The sequence below is a fragment of the Rutidosis leptorrhynchoides genome, chromosome 5 (assembly GCF_046630445.1).
Source record: "Rutidosis leptorrhynchoides isolate AG116_Rl617_1_P2 chromosome 5, CSIRO_AGI_Rlap_v1, whole genome shotgun sequence".
Classification (NCBI taxonomy): domain Eukaryota; kingdom Viridiplantae; phylum Streptophyta; class Magnoliopsida; order Asterales; family Asteraceae; genus Rutidosis; species Rutidosis leptorrhynchoides.
The window spans coordinates 248985979-248991776 of NC_092337.1; positions in this window are offsets into that span (position 1 = coordinate 248985979).

A 5798-nucleotide genomic window follows, 5' to 3' on the forward strand; every position below is an offset into this window, starting at 1 on the left:
AAAAACAAAAACTAACACCACCTAAATTTTTAATAGCCCAAATCTTCTTGCTCGCCGCGAATTAAATTTTGACAAAATTATACAGATATTCCGTGAAGTTTGCAGGAAAACACATGGATAGTCCAAACTTGATTTTTTTAACTGAATAGTCCAGAAGTATGCACGTTTTCCACAGATAGTCCAATTTTGTGACAGACGTTAAATTGTTGCCGTTCAACTCGAAATAATTTTACGAACATAACGCAACTTCCTATACGCGAAACAGACGTTTTTTGAAAAAAAACTAAATATTTCGCGCTATCTTCCGTATACAACGCACCCGCAGTAACGTGTTTTGAATTCTGTAAATATATAACGTCACGTTAAACATGAGTATACAATATGAAAGGCCCCGCAGCAATGCGCGGGCCGAATATTTTTCTAGTTAAATCTATAGAATTCGCTGGTACCCAACAACAAAAATTATCTTACATTCATCACAAGATCCTAACAATATTACTCGGTATAAGTTATAACTATAGATAGATAATATTAAAAGGAACTCAAATCTGAGTGTGCTTGAAGATACAGAGTATTTCTGTAAAAGAAGATATTCAAGAAAAAGACAAAAGTCAATTTTACATTTTATGTTTGAAAAATTGGAAACCAAAAGTAACAATTAGTATAACTTCCAATTTAAGGTAATGCATTCAACTGTTTTGCTTGTGCTAAAGTTTCAGAGGAAGAGCAATTGAAATAGGAAGGAGAAGATGAAATTTTGGTTGGTGAGATTTAAGGCCATTTTGGGAAAATTAGTGTTAAAAAACATATGTATGTAGAGGACATCACTTTCTTGACTGACCAATAATCTCCAAATGCATACATCCGTGAGCCAAAAAGTCTAAAAGGAACACATAGGATGGGTGACCGAATAATACTTCCAGGACATACAGCCCATTAAGGCTTTAATAAACAGGCCCTTAGTATAGATGATCTATCTTGGATCAAAAGGATTGAAGTTGAGATTATTGACACTATAAACTTGTGGTCATTTCTTCTTGGTTTAGATGTGGATTGACAAAGGTATGTTTATACTTATAATCTCACTATCCAATGTAATGGGAATAATTGTGTGCATAATGATAATAAGTATTATCAAGTGTGTGCACATTAATGGTTTACATTGGTGAGTCCGTGAAAAGTGGACATACACACTAACTGATCAATCAATTAATTTTAAGTACGTACGGGTTTCTTATGGTCATATAATAATTTAGTAAGTCCTTGGATATTGTGACGACCCGACAAAATCGCCATTGAAGGCACCGTCAACTTAGGTCCCGTTACGTGGTCATAGTTCCAAAATGAGACGCGTTTGACCAAAATAATGTCGCATTTGTTTGAAACGTGTATGACTTGCAAAGTTTTAAGTTACCAAACGGTTCAACAACAAGTTTAAGTTTACAAAAGTTGTAAAGTAAAATTGAAATAACTTGCGACATAATATAAGTTGAAATTCACGAATGCTATCAATAGCGTATGCAAGTAAACATTAAGTTTGAGTCTAAAGGTGCTATCACTAGCGTATGCATGTATGCTTGACCCTAAGCAAGTAATCAAAGTGTGCGGAAGCATGTATCAAGTAGCCAAGTATGAACTTGAGAAACATATAGAAAAATGTCAACGAAAAACGTTGGTGAAATCATAGGTGTATTTGTAAACGTTGTTTTTGAACCACAAGATTTAGTATGAAGTTGATTATCCAAATCGTTTGTGTGACAACCCAGAAATTTTCGACCAAATCTAAACTTGATCTTTATATATTTCCGACACGATAAGAAAAGTCTGTAATGTGGAATCTCAAAAAATTTAAACTATGTTCATACATTCATTTAACCTCGACCAAATTCTGAAGATTCACGAACAATTATGTATAAATAAATATGCATGAATATATATATATATATATATATATATATATATATATATATATATATATATATATATATATATATATATATATATATATATATATATATATATATATGTGTGTGTGTGTGTGTGTGTGTGTGTGTGTGTGTGTGTCTGTGTGTATGTGTGTGTGTGTGTCTGTGTGTGTGTGTGTGAATATCAAATTCGGAAATATTAATGAAACATTAAACGGTTTGATTAATATGAAAATAAGTTGCGAAGTCTATTATATGACTTGAGAACGTTAACAAAGTATTTGATGAATAATACTTCATGAACGTATTTGTTTCAATATGTTTATCGATGGAATTAGAAGATAATATCAAATGATTTATTTATCAGATACATTGTATGACTGCGAGTCTCTTTTAAGAGGTCCACTTGGATTTAAGAAACCTTTCTTTTTAGCGGTATTCGGAAAATGATAAAGTGATTTTCATATAAGAACAATATGTCACTTAACGAAAATTAGACAAAAGTTAGTGGAAGACTAAATTACATAATAATCAATTGATTTAATTTCAAATGTACAAAAATGTTTTTTGATATAATAGAACTAGATTATTATTGTCTTTGTTTAACAATGTGAGTTGGAATATTAATTGTTAGATATATATGAATAACTTGCAACGTGTATTTAAAACGTGTTTACGTATATTAGATATATTTTCATTTCAAATTAATTAAGCAAACGATTGTAACGCTCGCTTATTGATTCGATTGATATTTAGATTTGTCAATTAGGACATTAAGAGGTTAAAATAACGCTAGTACATAAATGAACTATACTTAGTTAAGTTTTAAAATGAAAACGACATATAATAACTCCTATTATGTAAACGATCTTAAGTTACACTTTGAAATATAATTAGTATTTGAAAAACTAAATATTATATTAGTAAATACATATTTCTAATATTTAAACTTATGAATATATATATATATATATATATATATATATATATATATATATATATACACCAAATAATAAAATATAATTTTACTATAAAACGTTTGATTTAAAATAACATATTTTGATAACCAGCGAGACATTGATTTATAGAAGCAAATGACCAAAACAGTTGAATGATTAGGCTACACTTGGAGTGATATAGTTATGGGTGAGTTAAGTCTCCATTTTTTTGTTAAAGGTACACACCACGAAACGTAAAGTGCTAGTTTTCTCAGCGTACGAGTTAGCGTTCGAGGAACCGGAACCAGGACATTAGTCGAGTGGCAACGTACGACTCAGCAGAACTAAATTTACAAGTTAACGATGCAAATAAATATAATATACTACTTATATAATTATATAAATTAAATATATTTATATATAATAATAATAAAAAGTGTCGGCAAGAAAATTTAAAGATCATGAGCTGAAAAGAGTAGCCATGCGATCGTATGGCCATTCCTCCTCTAAACCATGCGATCACATGGTCTGGGTAGGTGGGTGCAATCTCTTTAAATATCGGACGAGTCTGTGTAAGTCATTTCATTCTTCACTTCGCAGAGAAATAAACATACATATATTATTATTATTATTATTATTATTATTATTATTATTATTATTATTATTATTATTATTATTATTATTATTATTATTATTATTATTATTATTATTATTATTATTATTATTATTATTATTAATATTAAGATTATTAATATTAATTTTATTATTGGTATTAGTATTATTAAGTAGCATTATTATTAGTAGTGTTATTATTAGTAGTATACATAAAATACTACGACGAGGTCATGAGCGAGCTATTTCAAAACTGGTTTTATGAGAGGGATATAGCTAAGGAAATTATGAGTTATATCTATGAAGGTTATGGGTAATGTTCGGGGGCATGCTCATGAGGTCAATCTAGTGTTTAATATCTCCGTCGCGTCTACATACTTTCCTGCAATATTGAATCTCAATATTGATATGTAAGCACTCATAACTTAACTTTTATATATTAATAGTATACCCCTAACTAGTGCTCGAGTATATAGGATTATGCATGCTTGTACATTTGATATTGTCGTTAGATAGGTTATGTTGAATCCTGAATTAGATACATATGCTACTGAGATAAAGTATATGATATGCATGTCATTGGAAAGCTGGCGACAAATTAATAACTTTTCCTTTAGATATTGAATTGTTTAGATGAACGGATTAGAAGTTATAGTCAACTGAATTTTATGTATTATTGTTAAAATGAATATTATTATTACTATCGTCGTTATTATCGTCGTGATTATTATTAACTAATTATTATTATTATTATTATTATTATTATTATTATTATTATTATTATTATTATTATTATTATTATTATTATTATCATTATTATCATTATTATTATTATTATTATTATTATTATTATTATTATTATTATTATTATTATTATCATTAAGGTAGTTATTAGTAATATCATTATAATATTTATTATTATTAGAATTAATATTAGTAACATTTAATTATTATGACTAATATTGTTATCATTATGAATGTTATTTAAAAGAAGACTAAAAGCTATTAAACGAATCGATTAGGAAATAACTGTGACGACCCAGAAATTTCCGACCAAATTTAAACTTAATTTTTATATGATTTTGACACGATAAGCAAAGTCTGTAATGTTGAATATTAAAAATTTGTATATATATATAAATGTAACTGTATATAATAATTTGAAATAAAATAAAAAATGTATAATTTAAATCTTAAGATTTAATATGTAAAATAAAATACAAATTAATCAATTGAGTTGAATATGTAAAGTAGTATATAAAATAATGAAGTTGCTATTAAAATAAATAAATATATATATATATATATATATATATATATATATATATATATATATATATATATATATATATATATATATATATATATATATATATATGTGTGTGTGTGAATCTATACATAATTAATGTTGTATGTATATTATAATATATATAAAATGTATAAATATTAAATATTCTATATATGTTATTATATCGTATTAATAATAAAGACTAAGTACAAGTTAAAATATTAAAGTTATATTACTAACCTTACTTTCATTATAAATGTTAATATTTGTATTATTAATATTACTATATAAAATATATAGAATTTGATATGCATAAGTTATCATGATTAAAAGTTATTATTGTTAGTATTATGATTATTATTGTTATTATTTGTATCAAAATTATTATCATTATACCTATAAAGTATTATAGGAATTATTATCATTAGTATTACTATTATTTATAATATTAAGAGTAATATTGTTATAGTCATATTAATTAACAAGATAAATTATAATTTATAAATACAATTATATAAGTAAAAGAGATATACAAATTTGGATATAAATACAGATACATGAATATTGAAATATAGACAGATTATAATTAATTGTATAAGCCTAAACAAAAAATACAGATATATTTAGAGATAAAAATAAGGATATATATATATATATATATATATATATATATATATATATATATATATATATATATATATATATATATATATAAAATTATATACACATATAAATACATGATATATAATACTGATATTACGCCAAAAATTCTTGTTACAGGTCTCTATCTTTCTTTATCTTTTTGTTATTTGTTCTTTATCTTTTTGTTATTTGTCTGCTACATTTTTGCTGTGCTGCTCGTGATAACAAGTCAGGATTCAGCAACCCTACAAAGACTTTGATCGATTTTATTTTGGACTCAATCGTTCAAATCACTTCATGTATACACTCCTAATATTGAACAAGAAAAAGGGTTCTTCATATATTTTTTTTTTCTTCTTTTTCTTCTTTCTGTCTCATAAACGAACCCATTTA